Raw genomic sequence first — 13,423 nt, 5'->3', positions numbered from 1 at the left:
ACCCAATTGGGTTATAAATTATTTTCATTTACATTTTAATTAGTTCTGTTAATTAAATATTGCATTTCAATAGCCTGTGGTGGAAATGTGAACTAACTGGAAGTCTCTAGTGTTACTGGCCCTTTAAGAAACTTGGATGGCATGAAAGCGAAAACATGTTCATAGCTATAACTTTCCATCCAGCGTGGTGAAACTGTGCTGTAATGCTGACCAGAGGATGTAAAATACAGATGTAGCAGAGTCAGGCTTATCAGATGCAGCAGAGTCAGGCTTATCAGATGCAGCAGAGTCAGGCTTATCAGATGCAGCAGAGCTGAGAGTCTTAGATGTAGCAACACTATGTTTATCATATTTAGAATAGCTGACCTTATCACAGATGTAGCAGAACAGCACATATCATGTGATAGAGATCAGAACTGAGTTCATCAGATCAAGCAGAAAGGAGATTGTAAGATGTAGCAGAGCCGACTTTGTAATTTCTCAATATCACAATTTGGTATTTATGATTGCATAGGGCTACAATGAGAACCACGTGCTGGGCCACTATGGCAAAGCGAAGTCTCATGGCAATGGACTGATCACTTAGTTGACCAGATATTTTTTTTTAACATGTAAAGTTTCTTTAGCGATATTGGACACCACAGATGACCTGAACCCCTCAATATACCCCCTATAGATCATTATTGATCATCTTTAACTGTTCCATAGGTTTAAATGACTAATTCAGCTCTGCTAGAACCAATAAGACAAGATTATAGGGTTAAACGGACTGTTCAGGATTAGAAAAAATGGTCTGCTTTTGTTCCCAGAAGGAGCGCCACTCGATTGAATGGAGCTGAGCTGCAATACCAGACACAGTCCATGGACAAGAGTGGCGCTATTCCTGGGAAGAAAAAAAGACCCTTTTCTCTAATCATGGTCAACCCCTTTAACCCGATATTTGACGTGCAGTTACATCATACCCGGGAAGGGGGAGTGAGGAGCGGGCCCACGGGCTGACCCTTCTCCATACTCAGTAGCTCAGTATGTATTGGCTGTATGTAATAGTCGAAACGTCACTGCAACAGCCGGAATTGGAGATAACTCAGATCCCGGCGGTTTAACCACTTTGATGGCGCGGTCAATAGCGACCGCGGCATTAAAGCCATTAGAAAAAAAGGTAAGGCCCACTAAGTCAGACCATTGCCAGAGGCAGAATATAATAGAAGCCGGTACAAAACGCAATATTCTGCAATATAGAAATGTTGCAGTATATTGTGAAAGTGATCCAACGATCGCTTGTTCAAGTCCCTTAGGGGACTAATAATAATAAAAAAAAATTGTATATATTAAAAGTAAAAAAATATCCATGAAATCGCCAGAATATCTGTTTTTTGGTTACCTCGTCTCCCACAAAAAATTGAATAAAAAGTGATTAAAAAAAAACCTGAGTTACTACAAAATGGCACCAATAAAAACGACAGCTCATCCCGCAATAAACAAGCCCTCACACCGCAACAAAAAGATCAAAAAGTTCTGGGCGACACAAAACTATTTTTTTTAACAATTTGTTTTCTCTTTGTGAAAAGTAGTAAAACATAAAAAAAACTATATAAATTTGGTATCGCCGTAAACGTATTGACCCGCAGAATAAAGTTAACCTGTCGATTTTACCGCACTGGGAACATTGTAAGGACGAAACCCAAAAAACTATGCCGGAACTATTCCTTTTCCTCTCCATAAAGACTTTTTCCCAGTTTCATGGTACATAATATGGTACAATAAATGGTGCCGTGAAAATCTACAACTTGTCCCGCAAAAACAAGACCTCATACGGCAATATCGCTGGAAAAATAAAAACTTTGTGGAATGCGGAGAAGAAAAACGGAAATGAAAAAAGGTAAAAAAAATCAATATTAAATTTAAAAAATCAACAAAAAAAATCCACAGGAATGGGGGAAGGGAAGACAACTGCTCGGTACAAATCTCCAGCTTAGAAAATTGGTTGTCACTTCTCCAAGCCATTCAGCCGATGACCCGCCGACAGGGATAATCGGGCGTGTGATTCCCCTTTTTTTAACGGCTGTCACACGGCTGCATTAAAATCATTGCATGTCTATGGGGCTGTTCACACGTTTTTCACGGACGATTTGACACTCTTTAGTGTGAATACGGCCTAAGTTGATTATCTTTATTAGGGCAACACTAAGGCCCCATGCACACAGCCGTGCCCGTAGTTACGGCCCGTTACAAAGTATGGAGCACGGCCCGTAAAATGCAAAAGAACGGACATGTTCCATAATTGTCGGAACATTTCTACGGCACAGACACCCATTGATAGCAATATGGAAAGGTGTCCGCGGCCAATAGAACTAAATGGGTCCATAATTGCGGACTGTATTACGGCCCGCAATTACGGAGCATTTTTTACAGTCGTATGCATGGAGCTGAGCTGCAATACCGGACACAGTCCATGGACAAGAGTGGCGCTATTCCTGGGAAGAAAAGAAGACCCTTTTCTTTAATCATGGTCAACCCCTTTAACCCGATATTTGACATGCAGTTACATCATACCCAGGATCGCAAGGCGCGTTTGTGACGCGATAAAACCGCGTAAAAAAACGCATGCTTTAAGCTTCCCATTGACATCAATGGGAAAACGCATTGTAGTGCATATGACGCATTATTTCTATGCCCACGTTTAAAAACCGCGTTGTGTAAAAAAGAAGCGTCCGGTCAATTTTTGGCACATAAAACGCGCCTCAAACGCACCTAATTGCCATAGTCAATGGGAGTCCTAATTACGTACCAAATAACGCGCCAAAACGCGTAAAAAATGTCTGTATTTTAAAAAGCGCTTTACAGAAACACTAGTTTTGACACGTCTACACGTCAGTTTTTTTGGAGTTCTGTGTGAACAAGGCCTAACTGCTATAATGCTGCCCCCTATAGACAAGGATATGGACCTGCACATTCGGAAGAAATGTCATATCTGACTGGGGAGGCACGTTAATAATAATCATAAGTTGAGTGTCGTGGAATATGTCGGTGCGAAACAAAAAAGGTTAAAATCTTTCACACATGCATACTTTCTGAGAGCACAGTTTCCTCCCTGGAGCCTTATAAATTTCTCTTCCTGCCTCCTGCCCATTTAACAAGGAACATTGCCATGGAGATAGATCCCTCAGCAAGATGGGGGCAGTACACTGCGCTGCAGGGGTTAATGATCACATCTGGGAGATGGCTTGGGAATATGTGTAGAGGACAGCACTGCCACCTGGTGGCCACAGACATGAATTACCATGGCCTGTCACCTTGAGCAGGGAGGGACAGGGTCTATAGATTATAGGTTACTCCTGTGTGTCATTTTTGTCGCTGTCTGATATAAATCCCAACATGATGTGACACGGTTGTCTAGATGATCCTGTTGTGTGACCCAGTTCTGAGTGTAAGACAGAGGTGGAGCTGGGAGTGAGGGGAAGACGCGTCCATTGTGCTCGCTGTACCTGAGCTGTGTTTACCTGGAAGGTATTGCAATATATGAGGGGGAGCTGATGATAGGGTTGAAGTATATACATGGATGGTGTGTGCGGAGGGGGAGGGGGGGTTGACATCACGTCTGTATGTGTTGGTGGCGGCACTATCACCGTAGTTAGGAGTTCTCCTGATAGGATGTGTTGTATTTTATGGCACATTATTTATCTGCATTGTATTGATATATTGTATACCATTTTATATTGACGTCTACGATTTCCACTATTGCCCTTAGCAAATTTTGATATCTGCAGCCCCCTTATGTATGTATTTCTTATTATTTGTTCGCATATATCAGCATACTGTACATATAGATGGTGGCGCTTACTACAATGTATGTTACGGGGGCACCGGAAACAGAATCAATGCCTGGCACAATACATAGTGGGGTCCGTGTATCCATAGTACTATACCGTAGGTATTGGGCAGTATATGTATGTATATGCCAGTCAACGCTGGAGGGAACCCTCTAGCACATCTATGCATATGCTGCAATATTGCGACAAATTGGCCCCAGCCCTTTTCTTAAAAAATGAAGGCTTTCAGCATTTGGGGTGCAATATAATGAAGTTTATTAGACAACTATAGGGCATGTCTTGACATATATTTTCTGACGTATTTGCGCACATTTTTTTTTTGCGTTTGGATCCCGATTATATAACTTGAATGTTGTATAAATAATCTGAAAGGGGTTGTCTGGAATCTAAAAAGAAAATCAGCTTTTATTTCCAGCCTTGTTTTTGGGCTGTGTCGAGTATTGCACATATTCAAGTTAATGGTGCTGAGCTGCAATACCAGACACAGCCCATGGACAAGAGTGGCGCTGTTTTTGAAAATAAAAGCAGTCCTTTCTTCTAATCTTAGACAACCCCAGGCTGTTGGTTTTCGCTGTGTACTTGCTGCTGTTATTAATTATTACATTTTGCGTGCCCCCCACCCCATCTTTCCTAGACTCCTGAATGGCAAATCTACTAAATAACAATGCTTGAAAAAAATATATCTCTACATTGAAGCCCCTGCTCTTCCCTCTCTTCTGCAGGGTTAGTTCAGGTTGCCTAGCAACCATCTGACTTTAGCCTGGGTGACCACTATTAGGGTATGTTCACACGGCAGCGTCCGTAACGGCTGAAATTACGGGGCTGTTTTCAGGAGAAAACAGCTCCATACTTTCAGCCGTAATGGCATGTTGAGGCGCTTTTTGCTGCGTCCATTACGGACGTTAAATGGAGCTGGTTTTCCATGGAGTCAATGGAAAACGGCTCCATTTACGTCTGAAGAAGTGACAGGCACTTCTTTGACGCGGGCGTCTTTTTTATGCCCCGCCTTTTGACAGCGGGGTGTAAAAAAAATTACCGTGTGCACAGAACATCGTAAGACCCATTCTAATGAATGGGCAGATGTTTGCCAACGCTATCGAGCCGCATTTTCGTACGTAAATCGAGGCGTAAAATGCCCGAATTACGTCCGTAAATAAGCCGTGTGAACATACCCTTAGAGTTCATGCAGTGGTCACAAGCTCTATCTGCTATACAACAGACTGCCTCTCTGTGCCCCACATGCTTGTTTTCAGGTCCTTGAACTCTGGCAACAGGAAGCAAGAGAAGTCTGCACTAGAAATCATGCAGATTCAGGATGAACCACGTCATGCGATCAGTGTACTGAGGAAGGGGCTTGGGGGGAGACATTCTATAGCTAACGATAGGCTTCACGGCTCATGCACACGTGGCACATTACAGATCCATACAGCTTCCAGTAGTTTTTGTCAGAGTCCGTATGAATATTGGCATGCTCTATTGGAAGCCGTATTACCTAAAATATCTCTATAAGGCCCCATGCACACAGACGTGCTTTTGCGGCCGCAATTCCCTCGAAAATCCACGGGAGAATTGCGGCCCCATTAATTTTTATGGGGCCATGCACATGACCGTGGTTTCCACGGTCTGTGCATGGCCCAGGAGCCCGGACCGCAGAAAGACCGGACATGTATTATTACGGCCGTGTTCTGCGGTCCAGGCTCATAGAAAATAATGGATGCGGTCGTGTGTACGGCCCGCGATTTGCGACACTCCGCACCCGGCTGACCCGAAAATCACGGCCGTGCACATGGCTACGGTCGTGTGCATGAGGCCTAATACTGTGCCCTAGAGGAGGCACATGGTACTATGGGGCAGTTACAAAGGGGCAACAAAGTATTAAGGCACAACCAGAAGTGTGGAAGAATACAGGTAATAACCCCCTATAGAAGTTTTTTTAAAAATTTTAGGTGCAAATGCCCTTCAAGTGTCTGTTTGGACCAAAGTAATGCTATGACACAAGTCACTCTCAGGTCAGCTTGGATACACGCCCTATGGGTTATTTTCAGATTTCGAGCTTTTAAGTGCCTGTGATCAGTATATTCAGGGTTGGGCCTCGCTGTTCTTCTTACCCAAGACGACAGCTATAATGGCTTCCCTCCCATCCTTTTTACAAACTACCACAGCTACTGGCAGACGGTAACATAACATGAGTAATGGAGGCATTTTCACGTATTGTAGCACATCACTGAGGAAGATGATATAGGGGGTAGACTGTAGCGCAAATCTTGTTACATTTTTAGATACTCTACATATTTGACTAGATCTTAAAAATAAAAATCTCGTAGAGCTGAACAGGTGAATTTCTAAAGGATCTGACATTTATTGTAAAAAAAGTTGCATGCATGTGGGCTGTCATGTGGATGCTCCTACCTTAGTATAGGAATTCCTTCCCCTTATATACTAACGCAAGCAAACATAGACATAGGTGTGTGACTATTGGAATAAGGCCAGTTTCAGGCCATAGAAACAGATCACTGAACCCTATGGTGATATAAATTTGGTTCAGTAGAACCGTTTGGGTTCCCGGTCTAGTGGCTATAATATGGTTATTAAAATGCACCCATATTACAATCATCTGAAACCTGCTCTATGTACAAAAAACTGATAGTCAAGTAGAGTGAAGTGGGAGAGGAAGAAGAGAGCAGTAGAGTGCCTGGATGTACCTATATATATGTGCTTCATGACCAAGTGACCAAAGAAAGTTCTCCATAGTCCCCAAAATGGCTGACTGTAGTTACAACTTCATGTCCTCACCTGCGTAGGACTCCAGTGGGTGGTCTCACACAATGTTTGACAGCTTTCCCTGTAAGAGTGTGCATACAGAGACAACTGTCAATTACTGAGTAGGACCGCCCACTGGACTCCTAAACCCAGACTGAGAAGATTATTATAAGAATAAATTACAAGTTATACTGAATATATTCCCACAGAAATATCTATCAATCTGCTCAGCTCCTTGTGCTCTATTACATGCTGCCCGCAGATGGGACTGCATATTCAATGTGACAGATTCCCTTTACATTTCCAACTTGACCTGGATCCACCATTGACCTACTGCGTAGAAAGAGAAAAACATTGAATTTTATTAATTGTCAACGACATCATTCAATTAAGCATCAGTCATTGAATTACCTGGGTGTCATACTGGTGAGAATCCCGCCTTGTGGCAGATCTGACAGACATTTACCTCTCAGATTAATGGCCATCAGTTGTAATTGCCAATAATGTGGCCGTGCCCTTAAAGCCACAACAACTTCCATAATTGAGCTGAATGTCCTTGAAGATGACATAGATATGTTCTACTACTGGGTCATGTTAAGTAGAGGTGTTTTGTTTTTTTTAGGTTTACCACCTCAGGTGCATTCAAGATGGTTTTCTGCGTCTACGATCCATATATACAACATATATATGGTTAATGGGAAATCTCCCTCAGAATCCATTGGAGTAGGAAAGGGTAAGAATAATTATAGGCGTTATCCGGATTCAGCAAATTAATGTTATTTTTTTGTGTAATCAAAAATTGTAAAAAAAATTCTGTATTAATTCCTCACAGTTTTCATATCTCTGCTTGTTGTTATTTAGTAGGAACATTCATTGTTTACTTCCAGTAGATAATATCCTGTCCATGGTCATGTGATGGACACACAGGTGCTGGGATCGTTACAAGACACAACTCTGATACACATACTGTAACGAGCCGTGCACCTGTGTGTCCATCACATGACCATGGACAGAATTGTATCCACTGGACATAAACAGTGAATGTTTTTACTGAATAACAACAAGCAGAGATCTTGAAAACTGTGAGGAATTAATACAGAAAGATTATTGGAAAATTGTATACAAAAAATAACATTTGTTGAAACCGGACAAAAGAGATTTTTCAAGATATTGGACAATTTTCTATTTTGGGGCAATATCAAAACTGATCTCTAGATATCTCTCAATACACGGCACAATTCAAACAACTGGGTCTGGTCCGGCCACTGGAACTCCAAACCTATCCACCGGAGAATTGGCCAGTTCTAGTCCCAGCCACCAGGGTAGGACAGAATGTGCATGAGGGTTGGTCTCTGCCGAAATAAATTGTACTTTCACATGAGAATATGAATGTGTGGCCTGATGTCGTCCGCCGGCCGTCTGTTTTTTTTTTTTCGCGGCCCAGAACCAGATATAAATAAGAAATGTCAGACTAGAGGAGGACGACTCAAGGGCTCCTATTTACTGATGCTATTTATTCGAAATGATAGAAAATTATATATAAGAAATACGGAAACGTCGGCGATGTCAACACAATTATTCCGACCTCTACTCAGGTTTTCATTTACGGACACCTTACTTATTACTATAGTTGATAGCAGGAGATCAATAAGCTCTGTGTCCACGTTGCATATATTAATCGTGATTATTCTAGGTAAAAGCACTTGACTTCCTCTTTGGAAGGGATAATACTACAAATACACGTATGTGGAGGGGCAGCTGCCATGCAAAGTACCCATCCCAGTGCTTGGCATGTTGGTTAAGCTATGCAAAGCATCTAACAATACCCTCATTGAGAGCGGTGTAATAACTCTAGAGGTTACGTGCCTTCTATGTATGCCACCGTGCATTAAAGGGACAGCGCCAGCAGCTTATAAATGTACAGTAGCGTTAGAAGACAAGCTGCTGATGTCATCAACACATGTGTGTAAATGTTTCTCGAGGTTGACATGGGGGATAAAGCGGATATCATGGGGGCAGGGAATTTATATTTCCTAAACTACACGTCAGTCATCACATATAAGAATACTACAGTCAATAGCTCGGGGAACAATAGAGTTCAAGTTTATAGTTCCTTTAAAATGTATACTATCCACTATGTCAGCAAAATCGGCGAAAATGGCATCAAGTTTACCAAAATGGCAGACGTGGCATGATAACTTTGGCGCATCTTCCACAACACATTTCTCTTTCTTATGACACCAATATGCGCCAAAAAATTTCATTCAAAAATTGTCGATTTTACAACATGTCTTAGCCCTACTTTTTCCTTGACAAAGGTCAAGGTAGGAGTAAAATATGTTTAAAACCCATAATAAATTATGCCATGTACGCCACATTTTTGGCGCAATTTGCTTAGTAAATCTCCCGATATGCTACATAGCTTCTGCAATGGTTTGGAATAGGTATGTACTTGATATAGTGTATATAAACGTTCATACAAAACCTTTTCATATGTCCTACAGGGGCACAAGAACGTAATTGCTGGAGGTTCCTGTAATAAGAACCCTATTAGTGCAGATATTCGGACCACTGCCCTGTCACAGAAAACCTTGAACCCATTGAAACCAAAGAAAACAATGGGCACCAAGAGCCACAGTGGACACGGTTCTCAGCTCTAGCAAAAGGAGGACAACTCCACCATTAGCTCAAAATGCCATAATAGGACTTACAAGTTGGATTATCGCAAGCCACCGAACGTCATGAACGTAATAATAAGTCTTTATTAGTCTAGCAGCCCCAGAGTTTTCATCTATGAGTACTGTCACTAGATGCTTGACTGCCCACTAGTACCCCTACATGGTGAAACTACAGCCCCCACCTTCTCAGCTCTGCTCATTCACTGAGAGGACTGAGGGAGGGGATACCTCAGCCCATGTATGCGGTTTAGCATTTGTGTTGTGCCAGGATGAGGCCCCCTGGGGATCTTTTAATACATATAGTTAGCAGGTTTTTGTTAATAATAAGCTCTCTTCCCAAATATATGGTTAAATAGTTTAATAGAGGTTAACCTGGTGTTCCCACTCTTTGGATCATCACCGCATACAAATGTATGGACGATAGCTGGTCATACACATTGGATAGCTATCGGCCAACAGCTATTTCTCTCGATTTCCACAATAGGCAAAGTGGGCATTTTCTTTTTTAATGCCACTGGCTGTATGCCCGACACCCAGGGGTAAATGATTGGGCATGTTGAAATATTGACGACGCAGAAAAACCCTTTAAGTTCATCCATGTACTAAAAGAACATAAACTACAATGGACAAAATGGAGGGGTCAAGCACCAGTTATTTTTGGCCTTGCCAACCGATTTTGTATATTTTTTTTATTTCTATATGGTGCTTTGAGTAGCTTTTGGTAAATGTTGAGAGTCCATCGCCTTCATCTGGCTGGAGGGTTGCACGTAATTTTGTAATGTTGGAGGGTAAGTATTATATCAACATACAACTCTATTTATACCCAGTAATGGAGAAAAATATGAACACTATGGGGAGAATTTATTATCAGTTTTATGTCACTTTACTGGTGTAAAAAAGATGAACATTTTGGTGCAAGCTTAATCTGCACAAAAAAATTGTGTGTTTTTTCACAATTAAGTTGCGCCTGGCACTTTTTAAAAATGGGTCATGGCATAGCAAGAAAGCTAACAACGGCCCGACAAATTCACTATAATTTATGTTGCAAAACTTTTGATTTTCTGGTGCACAGACAGCCCGCGATGCGCCTCTTAATAAATTAGGCACATTTTGCTCCAACATTCTTGTGATTAAGACTGGTATATGAAACGTCAGCCTTAATATGTTTCCCCCAATATGCTTAGCTGGACCTTAGATGGGGTACCCTAACGTGTGGCCATCTCGTCTTTGCAGGCTGGGACCAGGACTAGTCCATTCTATGCCAAACCATAATGTTTCACTGGTGACGATAGAGGGCGCTAGAGTGCCTAGCATGGACATACAAATTATTGATAATAGGAAGACTGTGTTGTCAGGTTGTGCGGGTAGGAAGAATAATGAATCAAGAGAATGTATGCAAGAAAAATTTCCTGCTGGAAAATCTAAAAAACTTGAGAGATCTAACGAAAAACTCTCAAAATAAGATTTTTGGCCACACTGCCTGAGATCACTGGTAGAGCCTGGAGACATCCAACCTTTGTCTCGGGGCCATCAAGTAGACACTTATCCGACATAGAACATTTTATAGCTTTCTAAGTGGTTTTAGATGTCGGAATATAAAACTGCTCCATAAGCAATGTATCCAACCCTCAGTTATATTAAGAAACAACTAAGGAACATGTTTGATCTTCTTCTCTGAAGAACCATCTACAGTGAAGGAAATAAGTATTTGATCCCTTGCTGATTTTGTAAGTTTGCCCACTGTCATAGACATGAACAGTCTAGAATTTTTAGGCTAGGTTAATTTTACCAGTGAGAGATAGATTATATAAAAAATAATACAGAAAATCACATTGTCAAAATTATATATATGTATTTGCATTGTGCACAGAGAAATAAGTATTTGATCCCTTTGGCAAACAAGACTTAATACTTGGTGGCCATACCCTTGTTGGCAAGCACAGCAGACAGATGTTTTTTGTAGTTGATGATGAGGTTTGCACACATGTTAGATGGAATTTTGGCCCACTCCTCTTTGCAGATCATCTGCAAATCATTAAGATTTTGAGGCTGTCGCTTGGCAACTCGGATCTTCAGCTCCCTCCATAAGTTTTCGATGGGATTAAGGTCTGGAGACTGGCTAGGCCACTCCATGACCTTAATGTGCTTCTTTTTGAGCCACTCCTTTGTTGCCTTGGCTGTATGTTTCGGGTCATTGTCATGCTGGAAGACCCAGCCACGAGCCATTTTTAATGTCCTGGTGGAGGGAAGGAGGTTGTCACTCAGGATTTGACGGTACATGGCTCCATCCATTCTCCCATTGATGCGGTGAAGTAGTCCTGTGCCCTTAGCAGAGAAACACCCCCAAAACATAATGTTTCCACTTCCATGCTTGACAGTGGGGACGGTGTTCTTTGGGTCATAGGCAGCATTTCTCGTCCTCCAAACACGGCGAGTTGAGTTAATGCCAAAGAGCTCAATTTTAGTCTCATCTGACCACAGCACCTTCTCCCAATCACTCTCAGAATCATCCAGATGTTCATTTGCAAACTTCAGACGGGCCTGTACATATGCCTTCTTGAGCAGGGGGACCTTGCGGGCACTGCAGGATTTTAATCCATTACGGCGTAATGTGTTACCAATGGTTTTCTTGGTGACTGCGGTCCCAGCTGCCTTGAGATCATTAACAAGTTCCCCCCGTGTAGTTTTCGGCTGAGCTCTCACCTTCCTCAGGATCAAGGATACCCCACGAGGTGAGATTTTGCAAGGAGCCCCAGATCGATGTCGATTGACAGTCATTTTGTATGTCTTCCATTTTCTTACTATTGCACCAACAGTTGTCTCCTTCTCACCCAGCGTCTTACTTATGGTTTTGTAGCCCATTCCAGCCTTGTGCAGGTCTATGATCTTGTCCCTGACATCCTTAGAAAGCTCTTTGGTCTTGCCCATGTTGTAGAGGTTAGAGTCAGACTGATTAATTGAGTCTGTGTGTAACCCAGCAAAAGGATTGTATGGCATTGAGAAATGGGAGGTTGTGGCCGGCCACTAGAGGGCGCTGTGAGGTTAGTACATCGACAGTGTTTAGTGTGTGGAGTGATATACAAGAGAGGTCTAGTGAGGAAGTGTCTGAAGAGAGGTCCGAGAAGCGCTGGACAGGAAGAGACAGAGACTGGACTGAGAGAGCTGTAGCAAGTAAGGAAGACATTGTGACTCAAATAACTGTAAAAGATAAAGAGCATTCTGGCCAGCAGCAGAGCATAAGTAATGTGAAGTATCAGACACGCATTTACTGGAGTTCCAAGTTAAAGAGGCTCTGTCACCAGATTTTGCAACCCCTATCTGCTATTGCAGCAGATAGGCGCTGCAATGTAGATTACAGTAACGTTTTTATTTTTAAAAAACGAGCATTTTTGGCCAAGTTATGACCATTTTCGTATTTATGCAAATGAGGCTTGCAAAAGTACAACTGGGCGTGTTGAAAAGTAAAAGTACAACTGGGCGTGTATTGTGTGCGTACATCGGGGCGTGTTTACTACTTTTACTAGCTGGGCGTTGTGCATAGAAGTGTCATCCACTTCTCTTCACAACGCCCAGCTTCTGGCAGTGCAGCACTGTGGCGTCACTCACAGGTCCTGCATCGTGTCGGCACCAGAGGCTACACTTGATTCTGCAGCAGCATCAGCATTTGCAGGTAAGTAGCTACATCGACTTACCTGCAAACGCCGATGCTGCTGCAGAATCATCTGTAGCCTCTGGTGCCGACACGATGCAGGACCTGTGAGTGACGTCACAGTGCTGCACTGCCAGAAGCTGGGCGTTGTGAAGAGAAGTGGATGACACTTCTATACACAACGCCCAGCTAGTAAAAGTAGTAAACACGCCCCGATGTACGCACACAATACACGCCCAGTTGTACTTTTACTTTTCAACACGCCCAGTTGTACTTTTGCAAGCCTCATTTGCATAAATACGAAAATGGTCATAACTTGGCCAAAAATGCTCGTTTTTTAAAAATAAAAACGTTACTGTAATCTACATTGCAGCGCCGATCTGCTGCAATAGCAGATAGGGGTTGCAAAATCTGGTGACAGAGCCTCTTTAAGGAGATCCGGCCGAGTTAAGAAGAGAGTGTTTAGAGCAAGAAGCTGAAGACGCCATTTTGAGCATAAGGTAACA

At 42.4% G+C, this 13,423-nt stretch overlaps 1 protein-coding gene across 2 annotated transcripts in view; it reads left to right on the top strand.

The window, feature by feature from the left end:
- Positions 1-3,375: 3,375 nt before the first annotated feature.
- LOC142750031 (uncharacterized) overlaps positions 3,376-13,423 on the top strand; it is a 42,198-nt gene continuing 32,150 nt past the window's right edge. The window contains exon 1 of one of the 2 annotated variants that reach the window (XM_075858753.1): positions 3,376-3,507. The gene's annotated coding sequence lies outside the window, so the exon portion shown is untranslated. Of the gene's footprint in view, positions 3,508-12,398; positions 12,440-13,423 lie in introns of those variants that run through there. The other variant, XM_075858755.1, reaches the window with a different exon arrangement.

Source organism: Rhinoderma darwinii, chromosome 3 (genome assembly GCF_050947455.1).
Source record: "Rhinoderma darwinii isolate aRhiDar2 chromosome 3, aRhiDar2.hap1, whole genome shotgun sequence".
Classification (NCBI taxonomy): domain Eukaryota; kingdom Metazoa; phylum Chordata; class Amphibia; order Anura; family Rhinodermatidae; genus Rhinoderma; species Rhinoderma darwinii.
This window is presented reverse-complemented; position numbering and strand designations above follow the sequence as displayed.